Source organism: Pseudomyrmex gracilis, unplaced genomic scaffold (assembly GCF_002006095.1).
Source record: "Pseudomyrmex gracilis isolate BER0280 unplaced genomic scaffold, ASM200609v1 scaffold_4, whole genome shotgun sequence".
NCBI classification, from domain to species: domain Eukaryota; kingdom Metazoa; phylum Arthropoda; class Insecta; order Hymenoptera; family Formicidae; genus Pseudomyrmex; species Pseudomyrmex gracilis.
Window position 1 is genome coordinate 435,918 of NW_018020588.1, and position 27,839 is coordinate 463,756.

The 27,839-nt window shown below is 38.9% G+C and overlaps 1 protein-coding gene across 6 annotated transcripts in view; it reads left to right on the forward strand.

The window, feature by feature from the left end:
- The window catches only part of LOC109856677 (stress-activated protein kinase JNK), a 129,540-nt gene that overhangs the window by 50,834 nt on the left and 50,867 nt on the right, over positions 1 to 27,839 (forward strand). For 5 of the 6 annotated variants that reach the window (XM_020432230.1, XM_020432221.1, XM_020432241.1 and 2 more), the window contains one exon: positions 20,005 to 20,046. The gene's annotated coding sequence lies outside the window, so the exon portion shown is untranslated. Of the gene's footprint in view, positions 1 to 20,004; positions 20,047 to 25,927; positions 26,187 to 27,839 lie in introns of those variants that run through there. The other variant, XM_020432258.1, reaches the window with a different exon arrangement.

Here is a 27,839-nt window from a genome sequence, read left to right on the forward strand (position 1 = left end):
GAAGTAAGTATCGTGCCGAGCTTAAGAGCCAGCGTTGGCTCGATCTAATCATTAAGCATATTCGCCCAGTACTGGCTACTACTGTCGTACCAATATCGAGCCTCGTTTGCCGATATTGACCCAATACTGGGCCGTTCGTCAATTCCTACAAGGGAATAAATGATAAAATAATATTTTTTTTGCAAAGAATGCACGTATTTCTTGTATATTTTACGATACGAATCAATCTCGACGTAATAATTTAACACACGCTGACACAACGACGGATGTATCGCGTAACTCGGACTTAATTATCACGCAACGGTTAACGATGGCAATTAAACCATGCAATTAAAAGTTTTTCCTCGCTCGAGTTATCACCGTGGTGGTCGTAAATCTTTTCCTCGCGTCTTTTTTGCCATCCGCGAGATGCATTTCCGACCGGTATATTTTGTTTGATCACGTCACTTTTTTTTATCGCCGATTTTTGCACCGAGATTGTTCGTTTTGGTTTTCGCATCATTATGTTATTATCGTTGTGAGCGTCGTGAAACAACAAACAAGCTTTGATAGTCGTAAAAGTCGTCAGGATTTGAAGTTGTTAAATTTTAAGATCGTTCACATTGCTCGGTTAATTAAGAAAGTTTCTAAGATACTGTGTTTACTTTTTACCAGAGATGTATTTTTCGTTAAACGCAATAAAACCTCTCTGCTACGATTTAAAAACTCAGAAATAATTTTTTTTTTCGAAAAATTTCTTTCTCTTCCCTTCTCTTCTGATTAAAGCAGATGATTAAATATTACATATTTAGAAGTTAAATATTTTAACAACAAAAATTTAGAGAAGAGCGAAATAGGAGTGATAAAACTTTTGAGAGTTTTGAATAAATACAATCGTTCTATTAATTTGTCGCAAGATACCTAGATTTCATATTTGTGAACGAATAAAAGTAAAAGATAAGCGCGCGATCAATATTTGCATACACTTTTCAAATGGCATTAAAATATTACTTTCGAGACGATGCGATCTCTCTTGCAGAAAATTTCCTCATGGTTTTTTGCTGCTATTGCGCTGATATTCTCTCGAGTGTCTTTAAACTCTTACTAAAGGCGCGCGTTTAAAAATGCATCTGTCGTCGTCGTCGTCGTCTTCGTCGTCGTCTTCGTCGTCGTCGTCAAGGGGGCAGTTCTTTCTACCTACGAAAATAACAGTATACGATATCTAGGCCAGGTGGGGTTATTTTTGCGAGGTTTACACCTCGAACTTTGGCGGAATTTCACGACTCGGCTTAACTTTAATAACTATTTTGCATTAAATATTTCGATAAGTATGTCTGGATTAAAATTCCGCGCGTGCAAAACTCGGATAGAATTAACCGGGAGATACAAAGTTCTCCGACAAACAAAGTTCTCGCAGAACGTTTGTTGTGGATACTATTGAATATTAATAATCTAATATTCTGCTTTGAAATATCCGTCGAACACTTTTATGCCGTTGGTTGCGCGAGAGAAATCTTATTATAGGAAACAGAAGATAAAAGAGAAAAGAGAAAATCATCATTTTTGTTATCATTGCATTACGTGTTATATATTTGTTTCTAGAATTAGTTTTACACAGGTCATAAATACAACAAGTATCCTACAGTGAAAATACACAAGCACGAAGTAGAATTATTAGCAACGTTTTGTCAAGTGTTTTTTTTTTTTTTTTTCTGGTGTGCGATATGAGGTATTTTGTATAACAAAAATCACGCTGCAAATATTCTTCTCGTGAAAGGTCAGATTTATATAAATGTAATATACATATACTTCATATACAACCGAGATATATTTTCACAGTGAGTTATACATGCAATATATATGTTTATTTTATTTTATTTTTTTTTTGTTTTTTATTTGCATGAAGAGGCATTTGTAGCAACGTTTCGTCAGTGAGTGTTTTTTTTGTACATTTTACGAAGTTTAGTGCGGGGTATCACGTTGCGAAATGTTATCTCCGTACAAATTCGGATGGTGGATAGTCCGTTTCATTTTCACGCAGATATGCAGACTATTTCACGTAAGAGAGACTGTACATGTAATAATAAGTGTAATCTCAAATAGACCGTGCAAACATGCAAGTATTTTCCCTTGAATGAATTGCATAGTTCATAGATAACAACCGCGAGAGAGGTATTACTGGCAATCTTTCACGAAGTAAGGTACTTCCAACCGTATAAGGCCCCGGTTTCCGCTATGGCTCATTTCCTGTTTATTCACGATCCTTTTAAAAGCTCTACCCGCGTGCATACGAATGACTATTTAAATCACAATCGTATCTTTTGCGTGTTTGAATACCTGAATCGATGCACGCGCACGTGCTAGTCGTTATTTTGAATACGGTAAAGAGAAGACAACGTTTTTCAGAGAGATAAACGGGGTCATAATCCGAGTTCAAGTACCTTATCAAAAAATTATTACAAATAATTCTTCCGATAATCAGATCAAAATAAACGACGGATAATTCATTTTCACGCTCAAATAAACGATATAAGATTAATTAAATAAGTGTTTGAAATAAATCGAATAATTTTTGATGAGAATAAATCCAGATGGCAGACGAGTACAATATACTTTACTTGATGCGATCCGTGCGTTTTTCGATGAATTATCCTACGTGATTGCGAAGGAATGCGCTCCTCGTGCAGAGACGGCCAAGTTGTGTAGTCGTAAAATCAGAGTACGGGGTCGTTCCAAGTTTCGCATGTTCCTTCGGGCTTGTGTGGCCATGTATCTAGGCCAAGTAGTAAGGCGCGCTGTAGGCACCGGCGTAATAGGGGTAGCTCGAATAGGCCGTGTACGCGTAAGGGTAGCTGTACGCGGAATACGCCACGGCCGGAGCGGTGTATGCACTGTAGGCAATCGGCGCTGTGTAAGCGCTCAGCAGCAACCCTCGCTTGTTTCTGGCCGCTTCCGGCGAGCTGGGCACGGCTTGTGCCGGTTCGATGGACTCTTCCCCGGTGGGTTTCGCCTCCGCGAGAGCCGCGGCGGCCACCAAGGCGAACAGAGCGATAGCCTGGAAACGTCGGAAAGAGAATTATCAAGCAACACTGTATGCAAGAAAGAACAAGTTTTCTCTTCGCGAGACAATTAGCAGTGAATGTTTTAACTGGTGACTGAACACATCGCGAAACAGACGTTATTTTAACATTTGTTAAGTAAAATTAAAATATTAATTTAAATAAATGTTTTTTCACCATTAATCTTCAGAGAACCGGCATTTTTTCTTAAAATTTTATATATTTGATATGTACGCAAAACTTGTAATGTACGTTTTATTTTATAAAGTTATCGTGTACTGATTTAGAACCACATATAATGGCTAGGCCGGTTATCTAGAGATTAATAGTCTCGAGAAATTTTCAATATTGACACAACCGATTATCGAAAATATAAAATACTTCGATTTTTGACTCGTAATATTACTCTACAACTGATCGCGAATAGCGTCACAAAATTAATGTGTGTAAATATATTGCTCAAGAATTGATCAATAACTTTGCAAATTTTTGATGTCTTTTTCACATGTACAATATATTTAAGATGAAAAAATATGATTAAAAGTTTACTCACGACAAAGCACTTCATGTTTGCTGAGAGAGAGAAGGAGAGTTGCTGGAAGCTTCGATAAGCTTGAAGATCGAAGATGAATTGATGCTTGTGTTCTCGGAGTGACGTACTTTTATACGCGTTCAGTCGTACGTGCATCGACTTGCAATTATCGTTTTCGTCTCGCGTAATCGCGCATAGCAATTATTGTCCTCGTGACATTGTCCGTCGGATAGAGGAGGAGGACAGGGAACATCATCGGGGGGAACATAGAACGCGAGTATCGAAGTTGAGCAACCCGTCCTTGGCCGCCGTCCAAACAGAGAGACGCAAGAATCTTTCGATGCATCGCCACTTCCAGTCGATCGACGCATTTAAATATTGGGATATCAATAAGAAATGGGGGGGAATTTGCAAGGTGCAGTAAATTAATGATGCGTATCTGAACACAACATAGTAATGTTATATATGTTACGTACATTATATATTATATATACTATATAGATATATACTCTATATAGGTATAAATATATTACAATATATAGTATATAGTATATATTAATCTTATATACTATATTATATACTATATTAATTTTATTTACTACATTATATTATTGTATTAACGAAATATTAATTTCTCTAAATTTTGAAAATTTTTTTAAGTCAAAGTTTTAATATATAGAAGTACACAAGAAAATTATCAACCTTACTAGAGTATTTATTATATAATGCCACAAATTTTTTCTTTCTAAATAATTGAGTTTAATTTACAAACTACGTATTATAATAAAGTAATACATATTAGTATTTATCTTGTGTCCGATACACCGTGTAAAGTTACCGATATGCGTTGTTAATTTATACGCAACTATAATGTAAGCACGATTCTTCGATTCGCATTAATATTCAACGGCGATCGTCGCGCGCTCGTCGCAGCAATTTTCACAACGTGGCTACAATTTAGCTATTCTGGCCTTGTACCAGATTGGACCCCGTTTGCGGCCGTGGAGCCCAAATGGTCCCCGTGTCAGTCGTACGCCATTGAACCGTCTGAGAGCAAGTTCCCGCAAGACCGAGCGTCGCTAATGGCGCCTGAAAATCGCGAACCCAATAGAATCCAATTCGCCCAGATTTCTCGGATCCTCGGATGAGCTAATTGCGTTAAGTCGCGATCGTTTAGCGAAAACGATCTCGAAATTTATCTCCACGGAGATATGGTACATGCGCAACTGCGCGAGAGCGGTATCTCAGTAATTTATCACTTGCTACGAACATGAGTTAACGGATTTTAAACGAAAATTTAATTGAATAGCCAGTGGATAATTGCATCTTAATGTCGATGTTACTTAGTTAAAACGTAGACAACAAATGTTGCGTCTACGTTATCAAGTCTTATATTTTTATTCTTTTACCACAGGCTTATTCTTCTACCACATGTTAAAAATAAATTAATCGAGAAAAGCAATACAAATAAATCGTTGTAAAGTTTGCATAGTCGTTTGTTAAAGTTTCAGCAGAGTCATTTTCAAACTGTTTAAAGGAATTTGTCATTAGAACATATCCCGGTAGTGGACGCAAGAATTCTGTAGAATTCTTGGCATGATTTACCGTCCGAAATTGTTTCGTACGGCGACAATGTATTTAAGAGAGAGAGACAGACAGAGAGAGAGAGAGAGAGAGAGGTGCAAGGTAACATGCGGTTACATACTTTTCGAAACAGTAGCTGAGGCAACTTGGCACAGGAATAACAGCCCGTCGTTAATCATATTGTATTCAGGCCCACTTATCGTACTGGAAACCCGATGTTACGCTCCTTTCAGTGGCGAAGGCTAATTTTTCACGCGAGCCTGTCATACTGCAGGCAACTGCATTGTGTATCCTGTTGAGGACAACGTTATGGTGCTACATCGTTGAAATTGCATATCATTGTCTATATAATGTCTTTTCGACGCTTTTAGTACTCGACGATAATAACATCTTATTGTATTGTACAGAAATGTCTGCTCTAAAAGCGGTACATTATTTCTCGTGAAATCGTGTCTTTTTTTTTTTTTTTTTTTTTTTTCAAAAAAGAAAGTATCGATAACTGTTCGGATAATCAGTCCTTTTTGTTCCGAAAAAGAGTCACCCGTTTTATCCCCACTACCGTAAAAAAGGATCAGCCATAAAAGTTGACAGTTTTATAGCTGACCTTTTTTTCTTGTTCCCTTTGCAATATAATACCAAATACGTCACGTTTGCTTGCGTTTATCTTTTATATTTTTTTACTCCGAGCAATCAAGAGAAAATACGGCTTCTTCAAAAGAAAGAAACATTAGCTTCCCCAAACACAAAAATGCTTATACTGATTACACGCTATATTTCTATTTGCTCAAGAAAAACTTGATTTTGAAGCTTACAAGACAATGATATTCTCGAGCATTCTGCGGATTACCTAATTTACTGTAGCATACAGACAAATTTAAAATATTTAATCCGAGTCATTACTTTTGTTAGTCGGCTCAATTCGAAAAAGCTGACGCGAACGAATAAACGAGACTCGGGGAGAGAATTTATGAAAATTCTCGCGTATAAGCTGCGCGACGTGGAAGGACGCGGAGATCTCGTTGTATTATCCTGTCCAAAGTACCAACTATTTTCTGCTCCTCGAGACGATGCCGACGATGTGAAAGCCGCGGAGAGATTCGGAGGCGTGAGAGCGAGAGCAACTTGGTCGCAAAAAGGCGAGGACTTGAGTAATATCGCGATATCGCGGAACGACGACGTCAGTCGAGGGCGGTTTGTCGGGGGTGTCGGAGTGTTTTTCATATAAACGCTGATTGCGAGCCGCATTTTTATCCGTGTCGCGTCGGCATTAGCATACCGGCCCGGATGCTGAGGAGAATAATCTTCGTCGCTCACCGCCACCGGCAATGACGACGACATTATCGTGTATATTTGCCGCCTCTCGGAGTTTATTTTTTCCGCCTGTCGTTTTTTCTTTTCTTTTTTTATATTATTAAATGGAAAAAGAATGGAAAAGAATTATAATGAGACAAAACGATATTTATAGTATAAACAGTCTTTCAGGCGCAAAGATAAAAGTCCTTTGTGAGCAAAACAGTACACGTATATATATATACGTTAGTTCTTATTTTATATCTCTTGGCGTTACTTGCAGAAAAATAGAAATGTGTGTGTGTGTGTGTGTGTATTTCTCCCAAAACACACGATAAAAATGTTGTACGTCTGCGTCTAACTGTGTATTCTCCCCTAACTTCGTTCGTTTTTGTCGAGTTTCACACAACACGGAAAGAAACGCGCGGGCGATGATTAGATTCGCTTTTTTTCTCCGAAGCCCCTTACCGCGAGGAAAACCCCTCGTAATTGGCCGGACGATATCCACTATTTTCCGACTCTATCACCGTGTGTTTGTTGTATGTTCTTCCATGCTCGTTCTTTCTCCTGCACATCTTCGTTTTAAATTCCGGTAGCGACTCCGGTCCCATAAGCAGCTTCGGTGTCCCTGATGTCGAGTCGTCGCAACCCGTACACGTAATATCGCCATTACACGCGCGACGTCTGTTGTTCGGTGCGATGTCATACTCGTTACAACATGGTACGCGTAAGCTTCCAATTCAGACATTGTGTGCATTTCGTGCGCAAATGTGTTTCGAGGACAAAACCTGTGAAGTTACATTACGAAGAACACGTAAACAATATCTTTCTTATAATGATATAAATATAATAAACAATTATAAACGTGTAACTTAAAGAAAAACTAAACTTCAATTACTTTATTAAAATATCTTTTCTATTTCTTTGATATTTTTTGTCAAAAAATAGACGACACACTCTGTATTTGTCGTTGACGCGACCGTGTAAGAGAGAGAGAGAGAGAGCTAAAAGAGAGAATCGACAGAGAAACAGCATTGTTTTGCAGTTCTTTAGAAATTCTCTCGGTATTATTGTCACGAATTATACCGTTATATCACTTCTCTCTCTTTCTCTCTCTCTCTCTCTTTCTCTCTCTCTCTCTTTTTCGCATCGCGCTCGCGTCTTCTTCTATCTTCTTCCTTTATCTTCCTTTCACGTTTTCTCGCGCTGTTTTTTCACATTTTTATTTTCTCTTTTATTTTAACTAGTAACACTAACAGTCAACGCACGTCGAGTTCTCCGCGAGTGGCTGTTTCCTCTTTGTTGTCGTTGCTTTTGCAAAGTCGTTGCGCTCCGGTTTTGTACTTCCAGACGAGCGGCTGAGCGGAAAATGCAAGAAGAGTTTGAAAGAGAACCCTATTCTGATACTTATACTGCGCATCAGTATGCCTCAATTCCGTCGCGCGTGTTCCTTTTCGCGCGCTAAAAAAATTCGCAACAGCTTTCTCTATGGGAGAAAAAAAATTTTTTAAAGATTTAAATCTCTGCTTGTAAAAAAAATTTATCATGCAGTTTCCTAGCACGGAGGATTTAATTTGTTTTTTCAGCTTGAAATACATTTTCTTTACGGCGCGATATTAGTTAAATTAAAAAAGACAGTTATTGACGTATAAAAAAAAAAAAAAAAAAAAATAATAAACTAAAATAAAATTACTTGCACGGAAACGTCTGCCACTTTATCGAAAAAGTTTGATGGACTGATTTAATATTGGATTACTCTCTGATCTCGGATCTGAAAGTTTGCGATGTTCAGAAATTATTTTGCACTATGAATAATCCATGTAATCAGTTGGTATAAAATTGGCTTATCTGATCGATTCAAGACCAGCTGGCTCCTGGTTGAGTTTTTTTAAATAAATGTCAGGAGTCAACTTATCGGTGACGACGACGACGACGACGACGACTGTGGCAGCCGATATTTGATTTCCGTGTGTATTTGCGCTGTCGGAATATATCCGCAATCGGCTTTTCTCGATCAAGTGGGAAGTTGATCGTTACCGATCCCTTGGTTAGTCGAATATCTACCGTTATTGATATCGGACTCCGAAATCACAGGTCGAATCGTTGCGAGCAAATCGATTTTTCCCCGAGGTGCAGGGAGCAACGTTAAATTCATTATAGATAAGCGCTGAACGCGAGTGTCTCGGAATAGAAACATCGATATTTTATCGTTTCAAGTAAACGTCAGAATAAAGGACAATCGACTATCCAGTGCTATGTATGGGATTTTATTCAACCAATTCTTCTATATTCGGAGTCGATTTTTTCTTAATAAAAGCTGAGCGATAACTCCAATATTAAATTTATTTACTTTTTATTCGGGGTGAACAAAAATTTTTCTATCGTTCAACGTAATTAATTTTAAATTTATACAATAAATGTTCGAAATTGTATCTTATTAAAAACGTCAAGACAATTAGTAAAAGTTTGTGTATTTTGCTTCTGAATTTGTCAAAAGAACCGCGAAATAATCCGGAGTAATCTGCGTTCTGTAAAAGACACAATCAGAGGTATCGGTTTTTCGGTTGGGAAATGGAGTAATTCCGATCACAAAACGGATAAAGGGAAGCGTATCAGATTCGCGGCGGCGGCGGCGAAAATTGCACGGTGTTAAGTGAAAGTCGTAATAACGACGGCTTAAGGTTTCGCGAGGAGAAGCGCGAAACCCTATCTCTTCGTTTCCCAGAGGAGTGGAAGGGTCTTGGCTGCCGCCTCGGCTGCGTGCGGAGGACAGAGGTCGGGAAAAGTGCGGAGGACCGGAGATCGATAACGCTGGAAACTGCGTGCTTCGAGAGGAACGTTTCTCTCGCGTGTGTGTTCCTTCCTTCCTTCTTCTTCTTCTTCGATTATCCCTCGAAAATCTCGAGAGAAAGATAGAGAGAAGGAAGGAGGGACTTTGTTTCGACGACAGTGGATTTCCGTTCGTCGGATGGCCGCTCGAAAATAATTGCGCGAACCTCCGGATTCCATGAGGGAACAATACCGGCACCTCTTCGTTCCTTCGCACGCTTATCCTCTCCGACCACGTTTTCGTACCTTCCGTTCATCTTTGCCGTCGCTCGAATGTTATTTTGAAGGGGATGGCGAGAACGACGTGGAATGAGATGAGACCCCCCACTCGTGAGAGAGATTCTGTTACGGCAGATAAATCATTCGGCCAACGTACGATGACTTGATAAACATACCAAACGCGTTGGTTGGTCGCGACGCAAGCTTGTTGCTTGGTTTAACTTTAGATTATGTCAAAAAAAATTGGTTACGTCGAAGAAATTTTTTAAATAGAATTTTATAAGTTTTTTGTTTACTATATATACACATACTATATATAATATAAAACTTTAATAACAGTAATGTGTAAGTACTGCTATAATTATTTTTAAAAATGTACAATTTTACTAAAAAAGCAACATTTTAATCGGATATATGTCGCAGTTTTACTTAGCTATGAGTAACAGATTCGTATTAGCGGACCGGAAGAGACACGAGGCTAGAATCATCGAACAATTATAGAAGACGAGGGTGGCGCGCGCTGACGTTATCGGTCACTTCTCGAAAATGTTCGTTTTCTTCGAGAAGGTGGGCATCGGGATTTTCAATTTGGTTCGCGAAATATGTCGGCATCGATTCAACGTCTGTCCAAAAATAAATTCTCTGACAGATGAGGAGAACGATGTACGGTTCTCGTTGGCGGAAGCGAAATTTCTCAGATATACATATACATATGTAACGCGTCTCGCATCTGACGTCGCGTCACCACTTGCGCGCGAAAGAAAGAGAGAATGCATTTTCTTGTAAAACGGTTTTCTTCGCGCTGAGAGCTTTGAAGAAAAGCTCTTTTCAAATCCAAGAGCGGCGACGACGTCCCCGGGGATGATACGACTTCTTACGGAAGAAGATTCTCCCTGTGGACCACACACTGGCGCGCAAGCCTGTGCTCGATGCGTTCACCGAAAACATCTCTTGCGAGAAACGATCTCGCGATTTCGTTGTTGGCAGAGGAACAAAATAACAATATATGAAAAAACATGGGCGCGAGATTAATTAAAGCGATAGATATTGGTGACAAAATGTAAATCTTACTATTCAAGTATAGATTCATCGATTGTGTCAGATATATTTCGCGGAGAACGATGAATAAATTCTTTAAAACATACGATGTGGATCGCGATATCGAGTTTTCGATCATAATCGTTTCTGCTAGATTCGTCTTACGGATAGACACGGCACTTCCGCCCGACGGAGTATAATACCATTTGTCGAGCTCGAGAAGCAGCCGCGAGGTGGAAAATGTTTCAGAATTTATGAACCCTTCTATATACGAGAGCTGAAATGTGCGGCTTCGGTCGGCGGGAGAGCAGGACGCGAATATAGAGGCGATACGATAAAGCGCAATATCGGTCACGTATCGAGAATGGCTTTGCTTTCGACGAATTATATTCGATTATCCTTTGGAGTACCCGTTCGCTAAGAAACGATCAAACACATCCAAAACTACTCGGACTGTAATACTTTAACGATCCGATATAATAAAAGTTTCTCTCGGGTCTTTTGTCCCGCGGATAAAGTTGAAGTTAAGAAAGGAATAGCACTTGGCGATAAGTAGTTTTTAATAATAACATTATTAAAAACTATATATTATAAATTTACATATTTTCTCTGTACACGATCTACGAGCGGGGAGAGTTTGACGAAGTTTCGCGGATGTTTCGGTACGTTAACCGCGTGCGTCTCTTCGCTAAATATTTTATTTATTTCCTCCGACCTGTTTCGAAGTTAGCGAGTCGGATAAAAGTTGGTCGGATCGACAAAATAAATGCGCTTTCGGGATGTCACTCTTTGAAGCAGCCGAACTACACCGTGTTGGGAAAGCCCCTCGTAAACTCCTGCCGCGTGATACACTCGGCGTTTTCATAAAGCGTCAATAACTTTCGCAGTTTCGCGCTCACACACTCGCACACATTTTCACCACGCCACGAAGCTTAAGAGATTTCGCGAGTTATACAAGTCGATTCGCAAGGGGAGCCGAGACTTTTTTTTTTTTTTTTTTTTTGATTGCACAGCAGGAAAGTGTCAATAATATATAGTTCGCAAAAAGTGTCCTCGGAATATAACAGGGTGATATTTCTTTCGATATTTCTTTGACCGGTTCGAAATATGTTGTCTTCGGATAAGTAGTGAGGAAAGAAATATCCATTTTTTTTTCTCGTAAATCTTCACGATGCTTTCACACAGTAAACTGTCAAAAATCAAAATGTGTTTTTTTTTCTTTATAGTCTTTTTCTCGTAATCTTTTTTTCTTATAGTCTTTTGTTTATAAAGTGGAAGAGGGGAAAGCTAACAAAATGATACTCGTGATCGTGTCTCGAGAACGTAAGTGCCACCGGAAGTCGCGCGGTTGAAGGAGGTGGAATTATGGGTCCGAAAGTAAAAGCGACCGAGCTCTGTGCTTACTCGGCAGTTTCAATTAAGCATCGAAGCTTTCGCCGGCGAAGCACGCAATCTCGTTCCCCCTTCATCGCCACTCGGCCGTCTTTCCCTCTATCGTTTCTACCCGCTATGCTTATCCGTGAGATTTGGAAAAAGAGGGTGGAGAGCAAGTAAAACGTGTCGTAAGGTTTGTCGAGCTGTTGCTAATTAAGATTGATTATGAGACGGTTTCTCAGCACAATCGATCGCGACGATTAAGTTTAATCTCGTAAGTTCGACATCGATAGATTCTCGACTGTCAATTGTTCTGTAATTTGTCGCGAGATAAGCATCGCTCGTTCTAAATCTGATTATTACATACTTAATTGCTGAATTGATTCACATTTTGAAAAAATGATAAATATAGAACGCGAGTTATGTTTTAATTAAATTATAAAATAAAATTATCCTATATAAAAAAAAGGGCATTTGGACCGAGAAGTGCGCGTTTTGGAGCCGAATGTATCGCATCTATTGTTGCCTCTTTTCCGCGTTACCGATTGATTGGTTGGTTGATCGAGTCGAATCGAATAGGTAAGATCGAGAGAGTAAATAATGAAAAGCGATTTTGAGACAGGTCGTCGTATATGTAGAGAAAATTAAAAACGTAACTAAAGTCACGTTACAGAAAAGAGTAGAAAAACAACACGTGAAAATAACGTGACTGTAATTTATATTATATATAACATTAAATAATACATATTATACATATAATTTATTATATATTTATAATATTATACTTTATATTATATGTATTATATGTATTATATACATACTACAGTAATGTCACTGACATCGGCCGCACGGCCTTAGCGGGGTCATTGACCTCGGCCGCGCGGCCTTGGCGGAGTCACTGACCTCGGCCGCGCGGCCTTGATGGGGGCGGGGTCAGTGACCGCGGGCGCGCGGCCTTGGTGGGGGCGGGGTCACTGACCGCAGTCGCGCGACCGGGGTCATTGACCCCGCCGCGGTCGCGCGACTGCGGTGAAGTCACTGACCTCGGCCGCGCGACCGCGGCGGTGTTACTGACTTCGGTCACGTGATTACGGTATATATATATACACACATATATGTGTATTATGTATAGATATAGAATATTATATATAATATATATAATATTCTCTTTTTTACTCTTTTCCCTGTTACGTGACTTTAATCACGTGTTATTTTTTTTATTCTTTTTTTCTTTTTTTTCTTTTTCGAGTTTGATTTTCACGCGTTATTTCTGACATCTCTTATATGTAGATCATGTGTATTTTATTGTTTGTAAGACGCATATACCAGCTGTCATTGCGGTGACAGGTTACGTTTACTGTCACTACACGTTAAAATAAAAGCAATAATAGCGTGCGCGTAGCGCGCGCCTGTGTTGTGCTAGTAAATATTTGAGAGAGTATTGTTATTCATGATATCACAAGTGATTAACTTTGAGACATTTTCAATGAGTTTTTTTTATTGGAGATATTCTCTTTAAATATCCGTGTTTGATCTTGCAGTTAAAGCAGCTGCTGCAGAAATAGTAATAACAAACAGACGATAATCGCCGATATCCTCGACGAACCGTAAGCAATTTCCTGGACGAGTCCTCATCCCGATAAAGTCGTAACGAGATAAGTCGAGCGCTACGAACATTGCGAACGTAGTTTGAAATTGCGAAAGTTTCATACAGCGGCCACATTCTTCACACTGAGAATATGTTGTCAGTTCTTTTCTTTTGGCGAAAGAAATAAAACTGGACAACAACTGTAAATTATTAATTAATCTTTAAACCGCCGATATTGTTCCATTAAAATAGTGTACTTTTTTCTCAAAAATTTGTATATATTAATAACAACATACACATTATGTGGAATCTCGAGGTTTGTACAAAGCCTCAAAAAGGGCTTTTGCGGCGGCCTAAAGGAGGTTAACGATGCAACTTTTTCGTCTCTTGTAACACTTATCACACATTGCGTTTTATTAAAATCAAACTTGTTTTTAGCGTGGAAACTTTTTGTTTATAAACAATTGATATCAATTTGTGTGTCTTATATTTTTGATATTTTATTTTAGGATTTACAGATATTAAATTAATATTTTTTTCTTGGACGTTAATTGAAAGATTTAACGATCGCATTTTGTCATCGACAAATTGCGACGGTGTCAATGGTCAGATGACATTTAGAATCGCGTTGCGGCGTCGAACAAGTTCTCGCTCTCTACCTTGCTTCTTTCGCGTCTGCGGATAGACAGCTCTTCATTGAGCGTCGTCGTCGTCTTCGTCGTCGTCGTCGTTGTCGTCGTCGTTGTCGTTGTCGTTGTCGTTGTCGTAAACGTCGACGTCAACGTCGGCGCGGCCGTCAAAGGTCGCCACGGTATAAATACCTCTGGCGCCGCCGTCGACTCGTCGCGTCCCTTTCTCTTTTAACTCCTCGTCTTCCTGTGTGGACTCTTACACCAGCCTAAATCTTTCTCCTTTCGTTTACGGTTTTCTTTTCTTCGCCCGCCACTTACAAAATTCGCAAAGCGGCTCGGCATTAGAGCCGACGACGAAATTAAATGTGGAAACAAAAATACAAAAAATAAGTAAAAAATATAATTTTCATTTTAAATCTTAGTTAATATTGTTAAAAATATAGTTTTCCCTGAAAAGAATAATTTATATACAAAATGTTTGGGTGAGAAATGGAGAATAGCTATTACATGTTCAGAGCTCGAGCAATGAGAAGTCGAGACCCTGCGGCGAGACGCGAGACATTGATAGATCGATTACTGTTGTCGCGGAATCGAGACGCATTTGGTTTTCTTCTGGTAGATAAAGCTTTGTAAGCTTGAGATAGGAAATGACGGAGTGATGTTACGAAATACTGAAAGATCGAGCACCAGAGAATACGTGTCTGTAAAATATTCCCGAATTTACGAAGACGTCACCATTGTGTGTGTGTGTGTGTGCGTGTGTTGCGTATACATCGCAAAATTAAGTTTCTATCGATCACAAATTCTCCGACAAGTCTTTTCTTAAGCAAAAGTTCGATTATGTGGAATTTCCTCGATATTTCAATAGTCGGATTTCGAACTTAGATATTATTTAAAAAATTCTTGGAATATTTCGATAATCACTGTTGGTAGTGTTTATGTCTTTACATGGAAATATGATCGTAATCTTAGTGTTCGGTTGCTTCGGTTGCTATCTTCAGCTTCACGAAACTGCGTGACTTCCGAGATACCTCGAGGCTATCCGATAACGCGGGTAATGCGTATCGTTTCGCACACATTAGCTGCGTTATCGGACTGCGGGATAACTGCGGAAGGTTAGCGAAACCGACCGCGATATCTCGATCGTTCGAAATCCTTCTTTGCGATCGAGGGAGATTACTGATAAAAAAAAAAAAAAAAAACGTGTCGCGCGTGTATCTACGTGACGTCATTTATGTAATATATATCTGTGAAATATGCTCTACACCGCCGCATGTAAGAGGGAGATAAAAAGTCTGCATTTGACAGAAAAAAAGACTTTTGGGGAAACAGCGGTACTAGTTAAGAGACTCCGCGAGAGAGTCGTTCGCGTGTCGTGATCTGCAAACTCGTATCAGTATTCCGCTGATCGAACGAAGTTAAATTGGCGAACACGAAATTTAGATGGGAAAATTTTCTTTCTTTTATCACAACACGCATTTTATTTTTTGTTTTTTTTTTTAGGAGAACATATTGCAAGGGATAGAAGAGATTTCGGCGATGTCACGTGTCGATAATACGACAAGTTCTTCGGCAGACTCGATTAGAGGTGGGGGGAAGCTGTCCCTCGTCTTCTTTTTTTTTTTTTTTTTGCACGTCCGTTGCAGTGCGCAACTTTTATGTGATTATTGAAGTGCGAAAAGTACTACTCGCCGTAGAGAAACGCGGTAGAATCTCCGAGAAGATTCTCTCTCTCCGCGGTGAGAGAAACTCGAACTCGATATCTAGAGAGGATGCAACTATCTGCAAGGTTCTTTCGGTGGAAAAAGTCGGGTCGCATTGCCGTGCATGTGTATATATACGCATATATATGTGTGTGTGTGTGTAGACGGAATATTGCTATGTCGGCGATCGAAAAATATGAGATTCGTCGACGGGAAGCGTTCTTCGTGCGGATGTATCGAAATGCAACGGAAAGCATGAAGAATCTTATAAAATTCTAAATTCTGTTACTATGAATGTGGGATGTACTGCTCGTATCTGGAATATTTCATCTGAGAAATTCAAAACCGATTTTTTTTCTAGCAAAAGTTTTTATACTTTCTCTCTCTCGCTATAAACTACATTGTAATTTTTTAAATTAAATACACGTATGTCTCTTAAAATGGCACAAATCCTCAACCAAAAAATTAAACAATGAATTATATATGAATTATATATCTTTATCTATTTATACATCTTTAAGGTTTAAATTGTGAGAATGTTTTTTATTTCAATTACTTATTTAGTATAATTATAAAATGTTTACATATATATATATATATATATATATGTATCTTATTATTGCTAGTGAAAACAAATATTTATTTTAGAAGAATTCGTAAGCCTGGTTCGTAAAAGAAAAAGATATAAGATTGCATAAAATATTTATTATTGATAATGATTTGGTGTGTTTGAAAATTTGAGAACACATCTTTCACAAAGATAATTCTTTATTCTGAAAAATGCATCTTCCACGACTATTTACGAGATTTCTTCGATATTTTAAGGAAGGAAGACTCATACGATACAATGCTAGATGTATACATACGTGTATATAAAATACGTCGACGGTTATGAGAGAGAAGAATATGAGATTCGCCGACGGAAATGTGGACGTAGATGAGACCTACGAGAAGAGCATAAAGAATGTTATAAAATTCTGAACTTTATCAATATATGAAGTCCAATCGCACTTCACTATACTATACTTGTGCATATACTACGCACTCGCAGTTTGATTATATTATTTATGTATTGCAAGCGTATCGCGATCAGAGTGTCGTTCCGATAAGAAGCGAATAATAGACAGAAGAAAGTAATTTTATCGAGATTCTTTCATCTATTTTTATAGCAGCGGGAGTTAATATCGTGTGCGCGTAACATTAAAATTTTATCGCGCGCCTCCTTGCAAAATGTTCTGAAAGCGATTAAACGATCGGTGCGTCAGTTAACGACCGTTTCGAAATTGCCAACTTCACGGCGGCGGCGCGTTCTTCGAAAGATCAACCGCACATTCGATTATATGTATAAGTTCTAGTTGTTAAAGAGAACACCTTCAAAGTAAATATTGAGAGTAGTTCTTTGAGATGCATTCGCCAGTTGATTAGAGAAAATTTTGATATTACGCATTTGAGAATGTTAACATACATAAGTTATTGGTATTAATCCATTTTTTTTAGAGAAATTTGAAAAATACAATAGTTTACGTAATATGTTACGTAATACTACAAATATTTTCTTTAGTTTTGTTGTTTTTTCAAAAAAAATGGTTACTTCAAATTTAGATATAGCAAGAGAGTTTATTATTAAAACAATAATAATAAAACTAAGTTAAAAGCTATATAATTTTAATTTTTTTTAATACGATGAGGCGTTAATATATCGAAATAACCGACGAGTGGTTTACGATACAGTAGTAGTACTTATACAATCTGCGCGGAAAAGCAATCTGAACTTAACGACGTTACGAAAATAGAAATCGCATAGACCGAACTATTTGCGGAGTTTACGGCGTTGCGTTTTCGACGCCGTTAATTTCTAATCGTTATCGCCGCGGAAAGACGAGCGAGAAAACACGGAATACGCCCTCGCGGAGATGCCCCGACCACCCAACGGCCACGTGGCCGGTCGGGGTATTTATGTTACGACGCGCTCGGGAGCGTGTAGTACTCACGCATGACGAGTCTGCGCTTTTTGCCGGCTTTTAATGCGTTCGCTTTTACTGCACCGCATAGCTTTATCGCGCAGCTCGTTCGACGTTGCATCGCGTTGATACGTACCTACTTTAATGACCAGAATTGCATCGTCGAATGACGTCGTTACCGTCTGTCATATCGCGAGATACTCTTCGATTTCGTAATTTGCGTGAAATAACTTACGCGACTACTCGAACCAATGGACATTTACATCTTCATAACGAGCCGGTGGACCATTTCCTTGCGGATGCAACGTGTGATATATATTTGCATTTATCTGAGAGAGCAGAAAAAGCTTTTTATTATGGAAAATGGTTTCTCATTATCATAAAGTGTGTTATCGGTATTATTACGTACTTTTAATGTCTCATGTATGTAAATTTATTCGCAGTAGGTTTATTTAAAATTGAACTCTTTCTCTCTTTGTTGAATACAAAATGAGTATTGTACATCTTGTACTGTATCTTTTAATTTTTTTTTTTTTTTTTAATATCAATTGGGTATTTATTTAATTGGGAAAGAGAGAATATTTTTGTACACGTACGTTTAATTATATCATATTTATTTGCCTCGGACGCGGAAAATAAGCTTTTCATAGATGGTACACTCATGTTGAACAGAGAGGAAATAGTTCTACTAAAAGCTGAGTAAAACCTTTTGGGATTTCTGCTCGCAGAACATGAGCTTTTCGAAGCAAAGGTCTTTGGCGCAAATGAGATTTTTTTTTCCGACGGGCTATTAAAGAGGAATTTTGTCGAAAAGTTTTGTCGGAAACCGTTTAGAGTTTAGACTTTTCGATAGCCGTTTGAAAACTGCTTGGGAAACGTGTGCGGATCGTTCTCGAAGTTTTCGCGGAATATCGTCAGCTTCCGAATTTTACGCTGTTTCAACGTGTAACTAAACCGAAGCAATGTTTCGCGAAGCGCGAATATCGAAAATCGCGTTTCGATGAATAATGCTAAAAAAAAAATAAATAAATAAATTGAATACAAACAATAACTCGGAATAATACAAAAATATTTCGATTTTGCAAAAAATGTAAATCGAATAGTATGAATTAAATTAATATCTCTCAAAAGTATATTAACTTTAATCATGTAAACATTGTTTTAGATACGATAGATTTTTTTTGTTAGAAATTTTTCCATTAATTAATAAGACTGTCTAATTTTCAAGAATCGCTCTAACATTAATGTGCCCGGGGTTTACAAGATTAGAGTTAATTGTATTATATTCTCACAGAGAGAAGTATTATCAATGGCATTAAATTAATTGATACTCCTCAGAAGTATCAATTTAGATCATACTAAATTCTCTTTAATTCAGACCGAACTGCCGCGAATAAATTTTCTTTGAGATAAATCTGCATTTCTAATTGACCGGATTCGTTAGGGATTCATTATACCTAACAGTTGCGCCACGCGTGGGAATGACTGTACATCAAAGTCAACGAAAGTTCATCGAGAGTTCGCGCGAAGTCGGCGAAACGCGTTTCCGCAGACGTTAGAATACGTCGCGTATGAACTGACGGCGGCGCGGCTTTTCTGTCGCTCTTGCTGCCGACTACTATGTACAGCAATGACATCAGTCGCAACAGCGAGCGAACTTAATTAATGCGAGTGTCACCAAAGGAAAGCATTAAGAGATATGTATGCGTATACGTATATGCATGGGATGCGTCTAATATATGCGGTATAATTTCAAACGCTTGCGCGAAACGTTTGAGAATTAATACCCATTCTATTATTTACACACGAATCTGTTTCAAGTTGATGTGATTTTATATCTCTTTCAACATAAGCTCACTTCTATGAAAAGCTTATTTCTAGATCGTTGTAAATGAGAGAGAGAAAGCCAGCTCTTCAATTATATCTTCAAGAGAAAGAATAAGGGAGGGAGAGAAACATCTAAAGATAATTTATCTTTTAACCAGCAAAAAGATATATATTTCGTTCTCTCTCTTTCTTTTTCTAAAGCTTTTTCGCACGTTGTAAAACTTGCTAACTTTGAAGCGTTTAAATCACTGGCGAAGAAACTTGCGTATTTAAGGATTAAGAACCACCTGAGTAGGAATATTATGGTATTGCGAACTCTCTCTCTCTTTTTCTCTGGTAGCACCACGCGCGCCCTGAAAACTTCTCTAATTTTGTTTTCTTTGTTTCAGGGATCTTTGACCTAACGCTGCGGCCATTTTCTTCTTCGTCGGGTAAGTCTCTCACTATTCTCCTAGTCAATCCTCGTCCGAAGTTATACTTCGCTGCGCCTTCTCGTGGAAAGCCGCTCGAGGAGTCTCTCTTGAGGCGTTCAGTTATAAAACTATAAGCTCGTGAGACTGACTCGTATTACAGTCTTGTAATACAAGCTCGCGAGGGAGAAAATTGCGGCAAAAGAACGTTCTAATTTAATAAGGGAAATTACTCTTGGCAAATATATTTTAATTTAAAAATTTCTATGGTGTCGTTATTTTGTAAACGCGCGCACAATGATTGGAGAAGATTTTGTATTTACATAAAAATACCCCGTATTAAAAAAAGTTTTTATTCAATTGAAATCTGAATAAAAAGATTCTTGCAAATCGAGAAAATCCGACTCAACGTGTCAACAGCCACTGGGGAAAATCTCTGATCATTGATTACTCCGCTATTGTGAATTTTTTATCGCGTGCATATACAAGCGCGGATTGGCGATAAGCTTTCACGTTCGCGTGCGGCAATAACAGAAATTAATAAGCGCGAACCTATATCTGTCAGAACGTGATGAACGAGGCGTGCGTGCGCGGATGCATACGCAATCGCTTATCGATCGACGTATCCCGGTGGGTTGACATGCTCCTTGACGGGTCCTCTGGGAGAACAAGTGCCGCCGCATCATGAACGAAAGAATCGACCGATTCGCTCGCATCAGCTTGAAATGACAGGCAGGAATCGTTCGATATAACGTGATTGCGCGAGCATATCGCGATCGATTAATTTTGTCGCAAATGCGAACGCGTCCGAGCAAAAACGTTCGAACAAATTTAGTGTGGCAACAGTTGTCGAAGAGTTTTGTTAATATAGAAACAGATTTTTCTTCCTTTTCGAAATTGATCATAAAAATTCTTTTTTTTTATAAACACAAACAATTTCGATTAAGAGTTTTTTTCTACGATTTGCAAGTCACGTCAGCTAACAAGCATCACAAAGATTGAATGATTTTTTTTTTTCCTTCAACCGTCTTCAAATGGGCAGAGGTCTAGCAATCTGGCAGTTCGATTATGCTCGTACTTCATTAGGCCGTTTGGTCTGCAAGCTTGATTAATTGCCAAGCTCGGGGAATGCATGATGACCGTTGCCAAAATTTTTAGACAACCTACATTGCATTTCCTCTCGTTTCTCAATCTTCTTCAAGTGATTGAGCATTTTTGAGCGAGAGGATTATTGGCAAAACACCAATATAATCTCGCTTATAAAATATCTCTGCATATTTTACAACCGGTATAAAGATTGGTTTTTTTTTTTTTTTGGCAAAAGTTTCAATTTAAAAGAGTTTCTTTTTTAAAGTGAGCAATATTTACTTTTTTTACAAATTACTTGATATGAAATGTCAAGGATCTCGATGATTTGGTTTTTTTAAAAATTAATTAATTTCAGAGTGATTCTGAAAGGGGGAATTATATTCCGACTCTAAAGATCTTTTCAAATCTTTTCAAATCTTAAATAATTGCTCGAACACGAATTTGTTCCTGATTGTACAAGGTGTGCGGTGGGATGTTGAATTACGACTTTGCGTGTCTCGCGAGCAAGCGTGGCGATTATTAAAGTAGGCCATCAGCATGATCGATCCGTTTGAGTTTATACGCGCCACCTATATTTTATGATTCGTACACGTTCATATTAATCGAACGTGCTATTAATTCTTTGAACGTTAAGGAATGTCGGCAAACAAAACGGCACTTTCTGCAAATTACGTTGCTTTTACATATAATTAAATGAAATTTAATAATTTGATAAAGTCAATTTGCAATCTGCAATCAGTTTTCAGTTAATTGCAAACGGTTATTAAATCAGTTGGTAGTATTTTATACAATTTGCGATTTATTTGCGGCGGAGCACGGCGACAAATATATATCTTATTATACGCGCAAATTGCCTTAACTCGACGAAACTTTATCGTGATTCATCGCGAAGTAATTAGTCAGAGAGGCAAATAGTCACGTGTGAAGTTAAAACCGTGAAAATAATTATTTCGAAAGGATTTAATATACGGCGTAAATAAATGATGTGTAGAGAGCCCAGGGTAAAATTGCTAATGCTCAGGAGCGATCGCCCAGGCTGACATTATCCTTTGTTAAGGTCCGACGAACTCGTCCGAAAAAGGGTAGAAAAAGCGGGTGTTACGCTGCGGATATAATGCCTCTCGGCGAAGCGTAATTATAAGCAATAGAGTCCCTCGAGAATTAATAGCCTCTGGAAAGCTTGACGAAATCATGTAGTGCGTTCATCAACGTGCAGTGTTTTGGCTATTATATAACATTGTTAAAAAAAAAAAGCATTATTTTTATCTGAAATATATAATATAATTTGCAAATTGTTTTTTAAGACATCGCAAATCTAATTTAGAAAAAAAAAAAAACGACAATTCGAAAACGTATAATATTTTGCTGCAAAAATTCACGGAACATTGAAGGATTGTTTTATTTAACACCTGTAACAATCCGCGATCAATTTACTCGGCTTCTCGTAAATTGATAATCAAAACACATCCGACCGATATCCAACGTCCGATATCTCGCGAACGTTCTCTTCATAAAATATACTCTCGTCGGCGATCATTTTATCGCTGTCGGATTTTCCTCGCGCGCACCATAACAGTTCGATAAATCGAGTCGTGGGCCGTCCAGGGAATTGTTTTATCGCGTGCCCTTCCACTTATTCTACTCCGGCCAAGAATCTCCATTCATCCCGCGGAAATGGAGACGCATTTTGCAGGAACGAGATTAAGGACGAGGAAAAGGGAGAGAGGGAGGAAAAGGGCCTCCTGATACTTCCTGGCGAACGACCGCGATGAATTTCACCACCGTTGTCAAAATAAGGACCGGGAAGAAGAATAGGTTGACGTAGGCAAGCGGGGAGGGTCATCGGGGACTTGAATTCCGCATAGCCACACACAGTACAAGAAGAGACCTTCCGCCAGAATGCCGCGCGCGCGCGCGGCAGGATACCTCTCCGTCTGACCGCTTTAACTCTCGACGTCGATGGATGCCCGTAAATCGCTGACCTTTTTCCCCGAATATCGTTCTTCTCTTCTCTTCGCGTCGCCATTGTCGAGCGTTCGCTGCAATTTTCTTGAGAAATTCCCGTGCTTCTCTTCGATCCACTTCCGCTTTTTCTTCCCGCTTCGAGCTTCTTGATAGTTTCGTGAGCCGCGCCGCGCGATTTATCGATGCGCGTCGCGGCGAAACCTGTCAATACTCGGAACGATTGTATCCTATTTTTATTTTATTATCGATTCTCAAGAAAATGATATACGGTGGCGATTTTTCAATGCTGAAGAGATCGAGTGTGTGTAAGAATGATATAAATAAAAACGAAACGAGCGACGTGCGATTGATACGAAGCCTTTTTCATAGGACGTCGTAAAATACTCATAGTGCGACGAAAATGCTGCGAGACAGGCGTCGTAACTTTTATCATAAGACAAATGGATCGCGCAAATATTTATTTATTTATTTATTTTCTTTTTATTTATATATTCGCGTAAATTTATTGTCATGTGATTTTGAATTCTATATCGCTTCGAAAACATTAACAATTGTGTGTTCCAAAATATATAAAAAGAAAAACTTTTTCACATATTTTTGAAGTTGTGGCAGAAGCTAAAGTAAGAAGTAAACTTGAATTTATGACGAGAACAAATGGAAGCGATGCAATTGAAATCGCGGATCGAGAGTTGACGGAAAGATCAAAACTTTTCCCTCCGCGAGAGTTTGTTCGTTCGACTTTACGTGATACACCGCATAGGCGTAACGTTTCCCCGAGCATTTTCCGACCGTAACGCGACGCGAGTTATGAAAGTTCCGGCCGTAAAAAGCGTTACGTTGTTAGGCACCGCCCGCGCACACGGCTCGCCACGGTTCATCGACTTTCACGACTGATCACTCTCTTTACTCCTGCGGACGCCGCCGCGGCGAATCAATATCCATCCACGGTTTTTCCGTCCTGCTTTTGTGTCCGTCGATCTTTTCTCACTCTTTCCTGTATCCGATGTCCAGTGTGCGTACACACAATCTACATGCATATGATTTTACGGCGTCCAGGCGTGTGTGGGCTCGAGAGCAAGTCTGCGATTCTTTTGTGACGCGATCGCGTTGAGACTATAAAAATTTTTATTTTAAAAGTTTTCTTTTGCGATAATTTCTGAGCGTTACGTGCATCTTGTATCGAAAACTATTAGCGTGTGTGTTTTTAAAATACACACTCGCCTCATATATATATACCGCGACATAGAATTTTACATGTTCTCTTTTCTCGACCTCGTTTCTGTCGATACAGAACCCCCGCTTGACCGAGTCTCTGACCGGGTGATAATAACGCCATTGTGTAATCGATATTTCACACCAGTTTTATTGGAACGACTTCGCGCGCGCTTGCCTCGTCAATAAAATCGCTGATATACCGGAGGGACGCGAAAAAAAAAAAAAAAAATATCGGACGAAATAATAAAATGCACACGTACACGAGTACACGCACACAAACGAGAGGTAAAAAATATCGGGGGAAATAATTGTGTGAAGCGTGTGATGTTTCGAGAAGGTCGAGAGGGAGAGAAAGAAGAATCGCGCGGCGCTTTCATTTCCGGTGCAGGAAGGCTTTTACGACGACGATGTCTTGAGAAGACCGTCCGACGAAGACGGTGATAGGCTAAAATGGCTGCTTGTGTATTTAGAACGCTACTTAGAGGGACGCGAAAGACGTATGAAGCTTAACGAGCGCGTAATCTTGAAACTCTTAGACGGAACAATAGCAAGAATCGGTTAGAGTGACATTTCTTCTGTAAAATATTGATCGTGCTTAATTAGACACACTGAGATAAAAATTTCTTGCGCTGTCAGAGAACAAATTTCAGTTGAAATTGCCGGGAGAAAAGATAAATCACAAAAATAAAAGGCATGATTACCCACATAATTTGAAACACCGTCCTATATATATATATAGGACACACATATATATATATATATATATATGTTTCTCCTTTATTTCTCTTGACTTTTTTACGAACACTTGTGTGTGCTTCCATTTGTCGTCATAAATTCCACATAATTGCTATAACGACTTCTGATTATTTCGTCGTATAAAGGGAAGACCGCTACTTTAGGACCTTTCGAAATAGTGTAATGAATAACCCGCACCGCGAAATTCGGTCTTCGTGGAAAAGCGCGGAGCAAAATAGAAGCGGAAAGAGAGATGGAAAAGGTAACCCGTAGGTAATTTCGGCGGATCGTTTGTACATCCATTTATACACTCTTCCCGTTCGTCTTCGTATCCTTCGCAGGATATATCCACTGCGTTGTTTCTCCCTTCTCGTTCGAGAACGCCTATTTTTCCTGTCGAAACTGCCGAACCAGCCGAATAAGTCACGACGCGAAACGCATATCGATTCCCGCCATTTTACGTTCCGAAAACAAAAGTACCGGGGGTTTTTACTCGAAACAAACGCGCGAAAACAAAGAGACGGCCGGAAGAAATTCGCTCTCTTAAATTCGCGTTTATGTTCGCGATGAAAATGCATAAGGCAGTTTTACGATCGGTCAAATTCGCACAGATAGTCCCCGGACTGTCGTAAATGTCGCACTTTCGAACTTCTGCCGTCTCTGTTTTACCTTCTTCAAGACGACAAATCGCTCTGAGCTCTGGTCTCGACACATCTACGCGTCCTCGAACATCATGGAGTCACGTGTTTTGAAGCGTCTTCGAAGTGTGTGCGTCATTGTTCTGTTGTTTCCGTCGGCGCTTATCAGTAGTTTAAAAAAAAGATGATAACAGCAGTGAGTAAGACTTCGGGTGACAATATTGCAAACCGTGACTCATTCAACTCGTTCGCTATTCACCTGTAAACGCGGATATTATTCCGTCTAATTATATTCGTTTTCGTGTGACTGGGATAAAAATTATGCGGTGTTACGAGACGACATTATTAAACGAGTCGGGTCGTGCGCTTTCATGGTTTTCCTCCTTCGTCCTCGCCACGAGGCGGTCGTCTTTGGAAGGATCGTCGCGTTGTCGTCTTAGGCGGTCTTTGATGTCGGCCTTCGTAAGAATCCGCTTTTAACTTTTCAACACAATACTCGCCGACAGGTAAAAGTCTCAGGTACGATATAATTAAGTCCAAACGCAGAACAAAAATTTGTTTGCTCTTTTCGGATCGTTTGTAGATTTAGAGAAAGAATTTTCGCCGTACGAAATTACTGCCCGGTTTGTCGAGCGGGGGCAATTGGTTTAAAATGCAATTTCTGGTTAAAAAACTTCACAGAAACTCCGCGAGAGTAAAATATAATATGATCTCACACATAATAGCTCGAGCTTCGAAATATGATAATTTGAAGCTTATACCGTAGTTTCTCGGGAGGGAGAAAGTTTTGTAACGCGCGGGAGAATGAATATTGTAACGTGAAACAAAAAGTAGAAAATTATGGTTTTATTTCTCGCGAAACACAACGGGAATTGACCTTGTTTACATAAGAGTAGTTTACGTAATGTAGACTTTAGTTTTTTTTTTTTTTTTTTTTTTACTTTCATAGGTAGGGTTAATTCGGAAAATTGATGGTTGGATGAATAAATGATTTTGGGTCAGGTGTGACGGAAATACTGGCAACTTTTAGCCGCTAAATTAACGTAGACCCATAAAGAGAAACAATCGACTCGCTTTGCGGATTCTAGCGCGCATGGTTTGACGACGCCGCGGTGTGAACGCGAAAGAAAAGGCAAAATCTTCGTGTGCGGGTAGGGATGTGTCGTCACACAAAGGATGCCGGCTGCGTCTTAAGGACTCGTGTCTTTTTGAATTATGAAGATAGCAAGAAGGGCGACGCACCCGAACACTTATTTGCATTCTCATTTGTATGCCTTTATTCAGGGATTTGACGGGGAAGACCCATGATTTATGGAAAGCCGTAATAACGTCTTAATGGACGCCTATCGTGCCGACTTTATTAGTCGGCAGGAATCAAGTACGGGGCAAAACTACTTGATAGAGAAAGCAAAGCGCTTTATTTTATTTTATTTTAAGGCTGATTCTTTTAAGCGTTTTCTTATTAAAATAATATTTTAGTTTTTTTAGTAGGTTTTTCTTTCAATATTTATAGTGATATAAGTTAATTCGATGAAAAATGTTTACGTCTAGTACAAAAAAAAAAAGAAATTATTTTTTAAAGTAGAGATGGAAAAGAGAAATTGTGTCACAAAGTTTTGATTTTTTTTTTATGGTCACACAGTGAATTGTGATGGAATATTATACATTTTATACTAACAATTTTAATTTTATTGAACTGTATACGCGAAAAACCAGAAATTCAAATTTGTTTACACGGAACAATTAATTCTAGTGAATTGCAAAAATATTGCCATATATTTTCGTATATTTCTCAGAGTTACGAGAGAGCAAACATTTCGGGAAAATTTTTCCAGTTTTAATTTTTTTTTTTTTTTATTTTATATCCTCTCTCAACACTGTATGTATTAAATATACCTTTTGGCGATATACGCGCATACATATAGAAAGCGTCGAAATACGGCGGTAGATGAAATCCACACGCGTGTTCAGACCTGCAATTTCGTTTGTTTCGAGTCGACGAAAATCGAATTCGATGCCTGCGGGGCTCTCGCGAACTGTACGTGTATGTACGGGGTATATACGGTGTTCCGTATACATGGCGCAATTGATCTCTCGAACGTCAGCAATGTTCTCACGTGGTTGGGAGCGCGAGCCTCGTTCGCACAGAAGCGCGCGACTAACCATCGTGCG